Source organism: Macaca nemestrina, chromosome 11 (genome assembly GCF_043159975.1).
Source record: "Macaca nemestrina isolate mMacNem1 chromosome 11, mMacNem.hap1, whole genome shotgun sequence".
NCBI classification, from domain to species: Eukaryota; Metazoa; Chordata; class Mammalia; order Primates; family Cercopithecidae; genus Macaca; species Macaca nemestrina.
Window position 1 is genome coordinate 50718312 of NC_092135.1, and position 17015 is coordinate 50735326.

Below are 17015 nucleotides of genomic sequence, written 5' to 3' on the forward strand. Positions count from 1 at the left end.
CCGAGGAGTCTGACCTGTCTGCTGGACACAGGGGGTGGCAATCTGAAGAACGTGTAGGATCTAGTCAGGAGGCTGGAGTGGGTGTGGCAGTGTTTTCTACAGGGGAAACTGGGTGTGATGGTCTTGTGGGGAGAGTGCACATGGCCCACGAGGCAAGTTGATTCAGCTTGTGTATGGGCTAAGAAGAGTGGCAAGTGACATGCTGAAGGGGCCCAAATCACAGAAGGTCTTGTAAACCATGGGAAGGAGTTTGAACGTTTCCCCTGCAGACAGTAAGAAACCATTGCAAAATCTTAAAACAGGAGTTATTTGATCAGCTTTGTGTTTTGGGAGTAACCCTTTTGTGTGGAAAACGGAGACAATAAATTTAAGGAGATATATTAAGAGTCTGTTTTAAGAATCCAGGCAAGGTGGAGAAAATGAGAGAAAGAGAATGATGAGGATAATGATGATGATGATGACAATGATGATGGATTAATCTAGGGAAAAGGCTGTGTAATTTTGAAAAATGTTTAGGAGACTGTACCACTGCTCGGTAAAATAGTTAAACATTCTGGCTCTCTAAATCCTGGTTTTGTATTTTCTAGCTGAACAACCTGACAATTACTTAACATCTCAAAACCTTAGTTTCCTCATCTGTAAAACAGAAATAATAATAATCCTTACCTACAAGGTTGTTAGGATTAAATTAGGTAATGCATGTATGAGCTCTTTGCACAGTGCTTGGTATGCAGTGAGCACTCAATAAATAATTGTTGTTTTTAGATTCACACAATTTAGTTTGTGAGTGACTGGCTGGGATGAAAGTGAGGGAGAAGACAATGAGGTCATCCAAATTCTGGCTTATTTACTGAGTGGATAATGGTGCGGCTCACTGAAATTTGGAAGCAGGTGTTGAGAAGGAAAGGGAAGATAAGGAGTTTGAGTGGAGATGTAGGAATTTGAATTTGTGGGTCTGGAATTCAGGGGAAAGATTTGAATGTTACCTGCATAAGAGTGCTCTTGAAAAGATAGACAAGATTCTATATTCCCACATCTCCGTCACCCCTCAATCCATTCAGATGTGGCATCTACTCTCACCACTCTACAGAAAGTGGAGTGTTCTAGTCGCTAGTTGAATTCATGTGAGTGGATGAGCATGTTAGAGGAGGGGAGGAGGTGTGGTGTGAGTGGAGCAGATGATGGAGGGCACCCAGGAAACACCAGCTGCTAAGGTGCGGACGGAGGACCAGGAGGTTGTAAAGGAGAAGAGAATGTGCTACCAGAAGAAAAACCAGACTACGGTGGTACCATGAAGCCAAGTAGACCAAGTACTTCATGAAGGAGGCAGTGGTCAGTGGTTCCACTGAGAGTGAAGCAGGGTAAGGTTTAAAAATTGTTAATTGATTTAACAACCAGGATGTTATTGGTAAACACTACCCCTTTCATAGTGTGGTGGGGACACAAACAAGATCTGAGGAGATGGAAGGCTGATTAGGATGTGCAAAACTACAATCCTGGCAATCCTTTCAAGATATTGGGCTGTTGAATGGTGAGATAGAATAGAGGTGGAAGAGGGGGATAAAGTTAGAGAATTTGTTTTGTTTTTAAAAAAAGGCATTTGCATTAGCATATTTAAGTGAAGACAGAAAGGAGCGTGTAGAAAGGAGGAAATTAGAAGCAGGTAAAGACGGAACCTGAACTCTGGATTAGAGAACAGGGTGGCCCTTGAGAACACCCTGGAGTTGAAAGATGAAAAATTAGGGATTCTAGCATGAGGATCCCAAGATAAGCCCACTATGGCATTTTGGTACACAATCTTTCAGAAGAAAAAAGGTTGGGATAAAGGAAAGCAATTTCTGTGACTGCATTTTATAGTAGATGCTTTCGTGAAGTTCAGGGGCTGAAACTCACTATGAGAGAAGATGGACAGAGGAAACTCTTAGGGAGGCTGTGTTTGTAGTTACAGAAGCAGAGCATTTCTTCAGAAGTAACAGTAGACAAAGAAGAGACATCAAACATCTGGGGAACCACCTTGCGTGATCATCTAGGAGAATGGTCTTGCACACAATTTTAATGTGAAAAAAATGTTGCATATGAAAGAATGTTCAGATGTGAGCCACGCTTGGACCTCAAGGAAGTAAGGTCAAAAAGAAACTTCTCATGAAGAATAATAGGTACTTGAAGCTGAATTGTGTGAATATACATAGCTTTTATTTTTATTTTTTAAAATTGTATTCACCTATTTAATCTTCATATATATCATATATCAGGAAAAAGCAATTTATTTTGTAGGAATTTTAGAGAAATGCAGTGTGTTTACTTTTAAATTAATATGAGAAGGCATGGACATTTCTATGTTAATTTCAGGGAACATTTTATTTTTTAACTGTCACTTCCTCAAAATCTTCTGTCTCCCAACTACGTACTTTCCATACTTTTTGACAAATGGGCCTTTTGTGCACAAGCCTCATAATCAAATTGGTTCAAGAATAGATTGCTGCAAGTGGAACTTTCTTATATTCACCCTTGTGACAGCTAATGAAGACAAATGGGGGAAGAACAGGGACTGTGCTTTGCGGAAGGAGCTCTCATTCCCCACTGTGTTGGCTGAAGGCAAATTTGTTTCAAAGGAAAAAAAATAGAATCATCTAATTGCTTAATTCCTGCTGAAAGCCATTGGCAGCCAGCCTGCTCAAATACAGACTTTTATTTAGAGAACAAGTGTAAAACTTGCATACACATCCAACAGAAACCTTATTTTTTCCTCATTGAACAGTTGCCATTATCAGAAAGTGTTTATATTTGATCTGCAGAAAAAAAGAATATTTGCCTTTTGTCGATGTTCAAATTAACTATCCGAACAAAGATTTCATATTGCTTTAGTTCTGGGAAATATAGTAATTAGGGAATGACTAGAAATTTGGAGGTCACAGGTAATTTTTTTTTTTTTGAGAGAGGTCTCCCTCCGTCACCCAGGCTGGAGTGCGGTGGCACTGTCATAGCTCACTGCAGCCTAGACCTCCTGGGCTCAAGTGATCTTCCCACCTCAGCCTCCCAAGTGTCTGGAACCACAGGCATATGACACCATATATGGCTAATTTTTTTACTTTTTGTAGAGACGGGGGTCTCACTTTCTTGTCCAGTCTGGTTTTGAACTTCTGGGCTCAAGTGATCCTCCTGCTTTGGCCTCCTAAAGTGTTGGGATTACAGGCATGAACCATGAATCCAGCTAACAGGTACATTTGAGAATGGTTTTTGCCTTCAGCTAATTTAAAAATTAAGATGCCAGTCAAATATATGACACAATTGGAACCCTCATACATTGCTGGTGAGAGTCAAACTGGAACAATGTGAAAAATTGTTTGGCAGTATCTATTACAGGCAAATATAAACCAGCACTGTGGTCCAGCAATTTCACTGCTGGGCATTACCTAACATAAATGGTTTGGAATTTCATATTGGATTACTCAGAGTAGCCCTAAACTAGAAACAACTGAAGTGTCCTTATACAGAATGGAATACCCGTATAACAATAAAAAAGAATAAAGTATTGATCCAAGCAACAACACAGATGAATCTTAAAAACAATGTTAAGTAAAAGAAGTTAGATATTAAAGAATACATGCTGTATCTGTATAGTTCCATTTTTTAAAGTTCAAGAAATGCAAAATTGATCCATTAGGATAAAAGTTAGAATAGTGGTTATTCTTGATGGGGGTTGACCTGGAGGGGAGGCAGGGGGAAACTTCTGTGGTGCTGGTGATGTCCTAGACTCCAGTGTGATTGTAACGGATGGTAGCTATAAGAGTATTAAACATAAGTAAAAATTTATTGAGGTGTATATTTCAGATTTGTACATAATAATATTAAGTTGTACTTTGATTTATAAAATAGACCATCTTGGGCGGTGCAGTGGCTCATGCCTGTAATCCCAGCACTTTGAGAGGCTGAGGCAGGCAGATTACGAGGTCAGTTGATCAAGACCATCCTGGCTAACACGGTGAAACCCCATCTCTACTAAAAATACAAAAAATTAACCGGGCATGGTGGCACACACTTGTGGTCCCAGCTACTTGGGAGGCTAAGGCAGGAGAATCGCTTGAACCTGGGAGGCACAGGTTGCAGTGAGCGGAAATTGTGCAACTATACTCTAGCCTGGGCAACAGAGCGAGACTCCATCTCAAAAAAAAAAAAAGTCATCTCTCTGATTTCTTAAAAACATTTTTTTACTTGCAGAGAAGGAGAAAGCAGGCAATAATGAGAGCTTGCCTCCTTGACCATGACTTTGTGGGCCCTGTATATTTCAGGTAAATCAGACTAAGTGACATACCCTCACTACACTAAGTAATTGATTTTTCAGTTAGGAGATAACAACTGTAATAACTAAATATTTATTGGATTTAGAGTAGTTATTAAAGATAAATTTGATTTACGGAACCACAGAGGCTTTGAGAGCATTCTGTAAATAATCTTTCTGAATTTGCTACATCTATGAATCAGTAGTCATAGGCTTTTGACCTTGACCATTTTTATGTCCCTTGATTTGATCTTTTGGGACCCATGGCCTTATCTAGTCCTACTCTAGGCTTTGCTAGACATCCTTTCATAGGCTTTTTTAGTGGCCAGATTTCACCTTCCTTACAGTTTGACCCATGAACTCTGGAAATACGCAGGAGATAAGACTGTACTTTAGAAAGCACAAGAAATTTAAAATGTCTGGAATTTTAGAAAATGTTAGGGGAAGACCTAATTTTCACAACAGCAGTCCATTATTTCAATAGACGATGAAGATTGCATGAGAAAGGCTCTCTGTTTCCAATGTGGTTGAAGAAATTGAAGTTGGTTGTAGCAAAACACACAGGAATGATGAGGAAGAATTTGAGAATAGGAAATAACTTCAGAGATCATCTCACCCTTATGTTTCCAAGAGCATGAACAACATACAATTTAAGTAAGGTTATATCTTTAGATCTCTTCATTTATTATGCCTGCTGATATTTAACTGATGGAAGAATAGAAGGCATATGCGCTGGCATCACTAGAAGGACACCAATACTTTTCACCTCTACTGGATTTTTTTATTTTTTATTTTTTATTTTTTTATTTTTTTGAGACGGAGTCTCGCTCTGTCGCCCAGGCTGGAGTGCAGTGGCCAGATCTCAGCTCACTGCAAGCTCCGCCTCCCGGGTTCACGCCATTCTCCTGCCTCAGCCTCCCAAGTAGCTGGGACTACAGGCGCCCGCCACCTCGCCCGGCTAGTTTTTTGTACTTTTTAGTAGAGACGGGGTTTCACCGTATTAACCAGGATGGTCTCGATCTCCTGACCTCGTGATCCGCCCGTCTCGGCCTCCCAAAGTGCTGGGATTACAGGCTTGAGCCACCGCGCCCGGCCCCACCTCTACTGGATTTTTTTTTTTTTTTTCAGACGGAGTTCTGCTCTTGTTGCTCACGCTGGAGTGCAATGGTGCAATCTCGGCTCACTGCAACCTCCACCTCCTGGGTTCAAGTGATTCTCCTGTCTCAGCCTCCTGAGTAGCTGAGATTACAGGGGCATGCCACCATGCCTGGCTAATTTCTGTATTTTAGTAGAGATGGGGTTTCACCATGTTGGTCAGGCTGGTCTTGAACCCCTGACCTCAGGTGATCCACTCACATCGGCCTCCCAAAGTGCTGGGATTACAGGCTGAGCCACGGTGCCCAGCCTCTACTGGATTTTAGTGTTTATTTGGGCTATGAAATTGTAACAGTGTACAAGATACACTCTGGAGTTGGAGCAGAGGCTCTCTTCAGGGTCTTCTGTTTACTAGTTCTATGATCACTGACAAGTTACTTAACTTCTCTAAGCTCCAGCTTCTTTTTATCTAAAGTGGAGTTTATACTAGTGTCTGACTCATTAGAATGTTAGGATTAAATGAGATGACATGCACAGCACTTAGCACTTAGCAGAACAAAGCCTGATACATCTTAGGAGTTCAATAACTGTTGCCTAACATCACCATCAAACAATAATACTAATAGAATATGGCTACTAATAATATCTATTTATTAGCTTATATTTGTGCAGTTAATCTGGTGAAAATTTCTCCATGTGGAACTGATAGTGTGTTTAAATGACCAGCACTTCCTCTCCATTTTTTTTTTTTTTTTTTTTTTATCCCTGAGCCTGCTAACAGTGTTTGTCCTCCATGCAGAATTGAGCCAATTTATATAATGGTTTTAGAAGTGAGGTAAATAGGATGAGATTCATTAGTGTTGGACTGATTTGTGCCTAGAAACCCCATGGGACATTTCTTGACAGCTAAGCCACCTAGCCCCCATGGTGCCAGTTAATAGAAAAGCTTCATCTGTAGTGAATTCATTTGTTATTGCAGTGGGAACATTCAATTTCCTCCTCTTTTTTATTTGCGGCTGCATTAGACTCAGAGTTTCCGAATATTTTTGTTTTAAAGCTATTGTTTAGATTTGAAATTAGTATTCGGAGAAGCAAAGGCTCTTCCTAATTTGGAGGCAGTGTACAGAGTAATACAGACTTTATGGCCCCATTGGAATGTGACAGTGATGCAGCAGTGGGAGCCGGTGGGGAATAAGCCCCTGTTGAGTTGAACAAAGTACCATGTACCTGAACTTTTGTATATTAATTAGATGGAAGTATCTATCTGTATTAAATTGAGCATTATAATCATCACCAATTGTTAAGTGATATTAGATGAATGAAAAAAAGAACCAACTATAACGCATGTCCATACCTAGCACTGTGGTTGCAGTTAACATGACACCAACCTAAGTAATATATTTAACAAAAATATTAAAAATATATATATTCATCTCAGATTGTTCCTTGTAGACCAAAATACCTATAGGTTTGATTAAAATTTTTATGTCTTTTATATTTTATTTAGATGAGGTTTCACTGCCACACAGGTTAGAGTGCAGTGGCATTATCTTGGCTCGCTGCAACTTCCACCTCCCAGGCTCAAGCAATCCTTCCACCTTAGCCTCCCTAGTAGCTAGGACCACACAGGTGGTCACCAACACACTGGCTAATTTTGTCTAATTTTGGTAAAGACAGGGTTTTGCCTTCTTTTCCAGGTTGGTCTGGAACTGCTGAGCTCAGGAGATCCACCCTTCTTGGCCTCCCAAAGTGCTGGGGTTACAGGCGTAAGCCACCACACCCGGGCTTTTACATCTTAAATAGTAATTTTGTTATGGAAAAATAATTTAAATATAATTTCCAGCTAAAGTTATAGTTTCAATTTTACAGTTTTAATGTAGAGATAATTCTGTTTTTGGAGAATCATTCTTTGAAATTGAAGAATGGGTTCTTCAATTAGGAAAAATATGAATTACATGGAATATTTAAAGGAATATTCCTAGTGACTTTCACTTATTTTACTTTCACTTACTTTATGCCAACAAAAGACATAAGGCTCTGTGGACATGAAACACTTCTGATCATGGATATTAAGATTCTTCAATCTGTGACCTGTTACCTATACTGTAGCCACTGTTTCCACTAAGACATACTATATTGTTTGAGTCACTAAGGCATCCATTTACTCAACTCTACTTGTTTTTATACCATATAGATTTTTTAAAAACATCAGAGCTGGAGTGGAGAAAGATGGCTGAGTAGGAACAGGCTCCGGTCTGCAGCTCCCAGCAAGATCAACACAGAAGGTGGGTTATTTCTGCATTTCCAATTGGGGTACCCAGCTCATCTCACTGGGACTGTTAGACAGTGGGTGCCGCCCACGGAGGGTGAGCCAAAGCAGGGTGGGGTGTTGCCTCATCCAGGAAGTGCAAGAGGTTGGTGAACTCCCTCCCCTAGCCAAAGGAAGCAGTGAAGGACTGTGCCATAAGGAATGGTGCATTCCAGCCCAGATACTATGCTTTTCTCATGGTCTTTGCAACCTGCAGACCAGGAGATTCCCTCAGGTGCCTACATCACCAGGGCCCTGGGTTTCAAGCACAAAGCTGGGCAGTCATTTGGGCAGATACCAAGCTAGCTGCAGGAGGTTTTTTCATACCCCAGTGGCACCTGGAACACCAGCAAGGCAGAATTGTTTACTCCTCTGGAAAGGGGGCTGAAGTTGGGGAGCCAGGTGGTCTAGCTCAGTGGATCGCACCCCCACGAAGCTGAGCAAGCTAAGATCCACTGGCTTGATATTCTCGCTGCCAACACAGCAGTCTGAAGTCGACCTGGGATGCTTGAGCTTGGTAGGGGTAGGGGTGTCTGCCATTACTGAGGCTTGAGTAGGTGGTTTTTCCCCTCACAGTGTAAACAAAGCCGTCGGGGAAGTTCAAACTGGGCAGAGCCCACTGCAGCTCTGCAAAGCCACTGTAGCCAGACTGCATCTCTAGATTCCTCCTCTCTGGGCAGGGCATCTCTGAATGAAACGCAGCAGCCCCAGTCAAGGGCTTATAGATAAAACTCCCATCTCCCTGGGACAGAGCATCTGGGGGAAAGGGTGGCTGCGGGCACACCTTCAGCAGACTTAAATGTTCCTGCCTGCTGGCTCTGAAGAGAGCAGTGGATCTCCCAGCACAGCACTTGAGCTCTGCTAAGGGACAGACTGCCTCCTCAAGTGGGTTCCTGACCCCCGTGCCTCCTGACTGGGAGACAGTTCCCAGCAGGGGTCAATGGGCATCTCATATAGGAGAACTCCAGCTGGCATTTAGTGGGTGCCCCCTGGGACGAAGCTTCCAGAGGAAGAAACAAGCAGAAATCTTTGCTGTTCTGCAGCCTCTGCTGGTAGTATCTAGGCAAACAGGGTCTGGAGTGGACCTCCAGCAAACTCCAGCAGACCTACAGCAGAGGGGCTGACGGTTTTTTTTTTTTTTTTTGAGATGGAGTCTCGCTCTGTCTCCCAGGCTGGAGTGCAGTGGCACGATCTCGGCTCACTGCAAGCTCCACCTCCCGGGTTCACGACATTCTCCTGCCTCAGCCTCTGGAGTAGCTGGGACTACAGGGGCCCGCCACCTCGCCCGGCTAGTGTTTTTGTATTTTTTAGTAGAGACGGGGTTTCACCGTGTTAGCCAGGATGGTCTCGATCTCCTGACCTCGTGATCCGCCCGTCTCGGCCTCCCGGGGCTGACCGTTAGAAGAAAAACTAACAAACAGAAAGGAATAGCATCAACATCAACAAAAAGGACATCCACACAAAACCCCATCCAAAGGTCACCAACATCGAAGACCAAAGGTAGATAAATCCATGATGATGAGAAAAAACTAGCACAAAAAAGGGTGAAAATTCTAAAAACCGGAACGCCTTTTCTCCTGCAAAGGATCACAACTCCTCACCAGCGGGGAAACAGAACTGGACAGAGAATGAATTTGATGAGTTGACAGAAGTAGGCTTCAGAAGCAGGGTAATAACAAATTCCTCTGAGTTAAAGAAGCATGTTCTAACCCAGTGCAAGGAAGCTAAGAACCTTCAGAAAAGGCTAGAGGAATTGCTAACTAGAATAACCAGTTTAGAGAAGAATATAAGTGACCTGATGGAGTTGAAAAACACAGTATGAGAACTTTGTGAAGCATATATAATTATCAATAGCTGAATCAATTAAACAGAAGAAAGGATATCAGAGATTGAAGATCAACTTAATGAAATAAAGCGTGAAGACAGGTTAGAGAAAAAATAATGAAAAGAAATGAACAAAGCATCCAAAAAATATGATACTATGTGAAAAGACCAAGCCTACATTTGATTGGTGTATCTGAAAGTGATGGGGAGAATGGAACCAAGTTGGAGAACACTCTTCAGGATATTATCCAGGAGAATTTCCCCAATCTAGCAAGACAGGCCAACAGTCAAATTCAGGAAAAGCAGAGGACACCACAAATATTCCTTGAGAAGAGCAACCCCAAGACACATAATTGTGAGATTCACCAAGGTTGAAATGAAAGAAAAAATATTAAGGGCAGCCAGAGAGGAGGGTCAGGTTACCCACAAAAGGAAACCCATCAGACTAACAGCAAATCTCTTTGCAGAAACCCTTCAAACCAGAAGAGAATGGGGGCCAATATTCAACATTCTTAAAGAAAATAATTTTCAACCCAGAATTTCGTATCCAGCCAAACTAAGCTTCATAAGTGAAGGAGAATTAAAATCCTTTGTAGACAACCTAGTGCTGAGAGATTTTGTCACCATCAGGCCTGCCTTACAAGAGCTCCTGAAGGAAGCACTAAACATGGAAAGGAACAACCAATAACAATAACAGCAAAAACATACCAAATTGTAAAGACCATTGACACTATGAAGAAACTGCATCAATGAATGGGCAAAATAACCAGCTAGCATCATAATGACAGGATCAAATTCACACGTAACAATATTAACCATAAATGGGCTAAATGCTCCAATTAAAAGACACAGACTGACAAACTGTATAAAGAATCAAGACCCATCAGTGTGCTGTATTCAGGAGACCCATCTCACATGCAGAGACACACATAGGCTCAAAATAAAGGGATGGAGGAATATTTACCAAGCAAATGGAAAGCAAAAAAAGAAAAAAAAAAAAAAAAGCAGGAGTTGCAATTCTAATCTCTGATAAAACAGACTTTAAACGAAGAAAGATCAAAAGAGACAAAGAAGGCCATTACATAATGGTAAAGGGATCAATGCAGCAAGAAGAACTAACTATCCTAAATATATATGCACCCAATACAGGAGCACCAATTCATAAAGCATCTTCTTAGAGACCTACAAAGAGACTTAGACTGCCACACAATAATAGTGGGAGACTTTAACACCCCACTGTCAATATTAGATCAATGAGACAGAAAATTAACAAGGATATTCAGGACTTGAACACAGCTCTGAACCAAGCAGACCTAATAGACATCTACAGAACTCTCCACCCCAAATCAACAGAATAAACATTCTTCTCAGCACCACATCACACTTACTGTGCAATTGACCATATAATTGGAAGTGAAACACTCCTCAGCAAATGCAGAAGAACAGAAATCATAGCAAACAGTGTCTCAGACCACAGTGCTATCAAATTAGAACTCAGGATTAAGAAACTCACTCAAAACTGCACAACATGGAAACTGAACAACCTGCTCCTGAATGACTACTGGGTAAATAACAAAATGAAGGCAGAAATAAAGATGATCTTTGAAACCCATGAGAACAAAGGCACAGCATACCAGAATTTCTGGGACACAGCTAGAGCATTGTTTAAAGGGAAATTTATAGCACTAAATGCCCACAGAAGAAAGCAGGAAAGATCTAAAATCAACACTCTAACATCACAATTAAAAGAACTAGAGAAGCAAGAGCAAACAAATTCAAAAGCTAGCAGAAGACAAGAAAAAACTAAGATCAGAGCAGAACTGAAGGAGATAAAGATTAAAAAAAAAAAACCCTTCAAAAAATCAATGAATCTAGGAGCTGGTTTTTTGAAAAGATTAACAAAATGGATAGACTACTAGCCAGACTAATAAAGAAGAAAAGAGAGAAGAATCAAATAGACACAATAAAAAATGATAAAGGAGATGTCAGCACCGACCCCACAGAAATACAAACTACCATCGGAGAATACTCTAAACACCTCTATGCAAATAAACTAGAAAATCTAGAAGAAATGAATAAATTCCTGGACACATACACCCTCCTAAGACTAAAGCAGGAAGAAGTCAAATTCCTGAATAGGCCAATAACAAGCTCTGAAATTGATGCAGTAATTAATAGTCTACTAACCAAAAAAAGCCCAGATCTAGATGGAATCACAGCCAAATTCTACCAGAGGTAGAAGGAGAAGTTGGTACCATTCCTTCTTAAACTATTCCAAACAATAGAAAACGAGGGACTCCTCCCTAGTTCATTTTATGAGGCCAGCATCATCCTGATACCAAAACCTGGCAGAGACACAACAAAAAAAGAAAATTTCAGGCCAATATCTCTGATGAACATCGCTGCTAAAATCCTCAACAAAATGCTGGCAAACCAAATCCAGCAACACATCAAAAAGCTTATCTATCATGATCAAGTTGGCTTCATCCCTGGCATGCAAGGCTGGTTCAACATATGCAAATCAATAAATGTAATCCTTCACATAAACAGAGCCAATGACAAAAACCACATGATTATCTCAATAGATGCAGAAAAGGTCCTTGATGAAATTCTACACCCGTTCCTGCTAAAAACTCTCAATAAACTAGGTACTGATGGAACATATCTCAAAATAATAAGACTTCTTTATGACAGACCCACAGCCAAAATCATACTGAATGGGCAAAGGAAGCATTCCCTTTGAAAAGCAGCACAAGGCAAGGATGCCCTCTTTTACCACTCCTATTCAACATTGTATTGGAAGTTCTGACCAGAGCAATCAAGCAAGAGAAGAAATAAAGGGTATTCAGATAGGAAGGGAGGAAGCCACATTTTCTCTGTTTGCAGATGATAGGATTGTGTATTTAGAAAACCACATCATCCCAGTCCCAAATCTCCTTAAGCTGATAAGCCACTTCAGGACACAAAATCAGCGTGCAAAAATCACAAGCATTTCTGTACACCAATAATAGACAAACAGAGATCCAGATCATGAGTGAACTCCCATTCACAATTGCTACAAAGAGAATAAAATACCTAGGAATACTACTTACAAGGGATCTAAAGGACCTCTTCAAGGAGAACTACAAACCCCTGATCAAGGTAGTAAGAGAGGACATAAATAGAAAACATTCCATGTTCATGGATAGGAAGAATCAATATCGTGAAAATGGCCATACTGCCCAAAGTAATTTATAGATTCAATGCTATCCCCATGAAGCTACCATGGACTTTCTTCACAGAATTAGAAAAAACTACTTTAAATTTCATATGGAACCAAAAAAGAGCCCATATAGCCGAGACAATGCTAAGCAAAAAGAACAAAGCTGGAGGCATCATGCTACCTGACTTCAAACTGTACTACAATGCTACAAAACAAAACAGCATGGTACTTGTACCAAAACAGATATATAGACCAATGGAACAGAACAGAGGCCTCAGAAATAACACCACACATCTACAGCCATCTGATCTTTGACAAACCTGACAAAAACAAGCAATGGAGAAAGGAATCCCTATTTAATAAATGGCATGGGGAACACTGGGTGGCCATATGCAGAAAACTGAAACTGGACCCCTTCCTTACACCTTATACAAAAATTAACTGAAGATGGATTAAAGACTTAAACATAAGACCTAAAATCATAAAAACCCTACAAGAAAACCTATGTAATACCATTCAGGACATAAGCATGGGGAAAGACTTATGACTAAAACACCAAAAGCAATGGCAACAAAAGCCAAAATTGACAAATGGGATCTAATTAAACTGAAGAACTTCTGCACAGCAAAAGAAACTACCATCAGAGTGAAAAGGCAACCTACAGGATGGGAGAAAATTTTTGCAATGTATCCATCTGACAAAGGGCTAATATCCAGAATCTACAAAGAACTTAAAACAAATTTACAAGAAAAAAACAACCCCTTCAAAAAGTGGGCAAAGGATATGAACAGACACTTCTCAAAAGAAGGCATTTATGTGGCCAACAAACATGAATAAAAGCTCATTGTCACTGGTCATTAAAGAAACGCAAATCAGAACTACAATGAGATACCATCTCATGCCAGTTAGAATGGCAATCATTACAAAGTCAGGAAACAGCAGATACTGACGAGGCTGTGGAGAAATAGGAATGCTTTTACAGTGTTGGTGGGAGTGTAAGTTAGTTCAACCACTGTGGAAGTTCAACCAGTGTGGCGATTTCTCAAGGATCTGGAACCAGAAATATCATTTGACCCAGCAATTCCATTACTGGGTATATATCCAAAGGATTATAATTCCTTCTACTATAAAGACACATGCACACATACGTTTATTGCAGCGCTGTTCACAATAGCAAAGACTTGGGACCAACCCAAATGCCCATCAATGATAGACTGGATAAAGAAAATGTGGTACAGGGGCGGTTCCAAGGTGGCCAAATAGGAACAGCTCCAGCCTCCAGCTCCCAGCGTGAGCAACACAGAAGACGGGTGATTTCAGCATTTCCAACTGAGGTACCAGGTTCATCTCACTGGGGCATGTCAGACAGTGGGTGCAATACAGTGAGTGCAGCCCACCGAGTGAGAGCCGAAGCAGGGCAAGGCATTGCCTCACCTGGGAAGCACAAGGGGTAAGGGAATTCCCTTTCCTAGCCAAGGGAAGTCGTGACACACAGCACCTGGAAAATTGGGTCACTCTCACCCTAATGCTGTGCTTTACCGAGGGTCTTAGCAAACGGCACACCAGGAGATTATATCCCATGCCTGGCTTGGAGGGTCCCATGCCCACGGGGCCTTCCTCATTGCTAGCACAGCAGTCTGAGATCTAACTGGAAGGCAGCAGCGAGGCTGGGGGAGGGGTGCCTGCCATTGCCTAGGCTTGAGTGGGTAAACAAAGCAGCCTGGAAGCTCGAACTGGGTGGAGCCCACTGCAGCTCAAAGAGGCCTGCTTGCCTCTATAGACTTCACCTCTGGGGACAGGGCATAGCCAAACAAAAGACAGCAGAAAGCTCTGCAGATTTAAATGTCCCTGTCTGACAGCTTTGAAGACAGTGCCCAGCTGCAACAATAGCAAATATTGACAAATGGGATCTAATTAAACTAAAGAGCCTCTGCACAGAAAAGAAACTATCAACAAAGTCAACAGACAACCTACAGAATGAGAGAAAATATCTGCATTCTATGCAACTGACAAAGGTCTAATATCTAGCATCTATAAGGAACTTAAATTAATAAGCAAAAAATAAGCAACCCCATTAAAAAGTGGGCAAAGGACATGAACAGACACTTTTCCAAAGACATATGTAGCCAATAAGCATGTAAAAAAATGCCCAACATCACTAATTATTATAGAAATGCAAATTGAAACCACAATAAGATACCATCTTATACCAATCAGAATGGCTATTATAATAAAGTCAAAGTATAGCAGATGCTTGTGAGGTTGCACAGAAAAGGGTATGCTTATACACTGCTGGTGGGAATGTAAATTAGTTCAGCCATTATGGAAAGAAGTTTGGTGATTTTGGAAAGAACTGAAAGCAGAATTACCATTTGACTCAGCAATCCCATTATTGGATTTATACCCAAAGGAAAATAAATTGTTCTACCATAAAGACACATGTATGTATATGTTCCTCACAGCACTATTCACAATAGCAAAGACATGGAATCATGTCTAAATGCCCATCAATGATAGACTGGATAAAGAAAATGTAGTACATATACACCATGGAATACTATGCAGCCATAAAAAAAATGAGATCATGTTCTTTGCAGCAACATGTATGGAGCTATAGGCCATTATCCTCAGTGAACTAACTTAGGTACGGAAAACCAAATACTGCATGTGGGAGGATACAGTATTTTTTTTCTTTGTGTCCATATGTACTGAATGTGTAGCTTCCACTTTTGGGAGGTAAAGGAACAATAGACACTGGGGCCTACTAGAGGGTGGAGGGGGGTAGGAAACTGAAGATTAAAAAAAACTAACTATTGGGTACGGTGCTTATTACCCGGATGGTGAAATAATCTGTACACCAACCCCACATGACATGTAATTTACCTATATAACACAACTGCACATCTACCCCTGAGCCTAAAATAAAGATTTTTTAAAAAAGAACCAGGTTTTGGGCCGGGCGTGGTGGCTCACACCTGTAATCCTAGCATTTTGGGAGGCCAGGAAGGGCAGATCAGGAGGTCAGGAGATCCAGACCATCTTGGCTAACACAGTGAAACCCCATCTCCACTAAAAATACAAAAAAATTAGCCAGGCGAGGTGGCGGACGCCTGTGGTCCCAGCTACTTGGGAGGCTGAGGCAGGAGAATGTCATGAACCCAGAGGCGGAGCTTGCAGTGAGTCGAGATGGTGCGCCTGCACTCCAGCCTGGGTGACAGAGCGAGACTCCATCTAAAAAAAGAACAAAACCAAAAAACAACAACAACAAAATCCAGGTTTTGGTCTGTGTTTTTCTCTATTGATTTGTTTTCATTTTTTTTTTTTTTTTGCTCTAATTTTTGTTATTTGTTTTCTTCAGCTTACTTCGGATTTAATTTTCTTTTCTTGCTTTTAGATTTCTAAAGTAGGAGGTAAGATTATTGATTTTAGGTCTTTCTTCTTTTCAAATACATGCCTTCGATACTATGAATTTCCTTCTAAGCACTGTATTCACTGCATCCCCCAAATTTTATTTTTCCTTAATTCAAAATATTTTTAAATTTGTCTTGATTTCTTTTTTCATACATTTGTGATTTAGAAGTGCGTTGCTTAATCTCTAAGCATTTTGGGATTTTCCAGCCATCTTTCTGTTATGAATTTCTAGTTTAATTCCATTGTAGTATGAGAGCAGAAATTCTATAATTTCTATTCTTTAAGCTCATTAAGATGTGTTTTATGACTTAGAATGTCATCTGTATTGGTGAATGTTCCAAATGAGTTTGAGAAGAGTGTGAATTCTGCTGTTATTGGATGTAATCTCTAGATGTCCGTTATATACAATTAATTGATAGTGTTGTTAAATTCAACTGTGTCCTTACTGATATTCTGCCTACTGAATTGATCCATTTTTAATAGAGGAATATTGAAGTCTCCAACTATAATAGTGGATTACTCTATTTCTCCTTAAAGTTCTAACCATTTTTGTCTCATGTATTTGGATGCTCTTTTGTTAGGCAAATACATGTTAATTATTAATACATCTTCTTGGAAAATTGGTCCCTTTATTCTTATGTAATGTATCTCTTGATTCCTGATAATTTATTTGCTTTGAAGTCTTCTCTGGTCCCAAGTTAATATAGCAATCCCAGTTTATTTTGATTGTTGTTTGCATGATATATCTCACTCCATTTATTTACTTTTAATGTATATGTGTCTTTATAGTAAATTTCTTGTAGACAGCATATAATTGGGCCTCACTTTTTGATCACTCTGACAATATTTGTGTCAAATGTTTGGCCTCAAATGATCCTCTTGCCTTGGCCTCCCAA

The 17015-nt window shown here is 40.5% G+C and overlaps 1 long non-coding RNA gene across 1 annotated transcript in view; it reads left to right on the plus strand.

Annotated features, from left to right (window-relative positions):
• The first annotated feature begins 7566 nt into the window (after positions 1-7566).
• The window catches only part of LOC139356973 (uncharacterized), a 57071-nt gene continuing 47622 nt past the window's right edge, over positions 7567-17015 (plus strand). Inside the window, exon 1 of the long non-coding RNA XR_011609557.1 lies at positions 7567-7659. This is a non-coding gene — a long non-coding RNA (uncharacterized lncRNA). The remainder of the gene's footprint in view (positions 7660-17015) is intronic.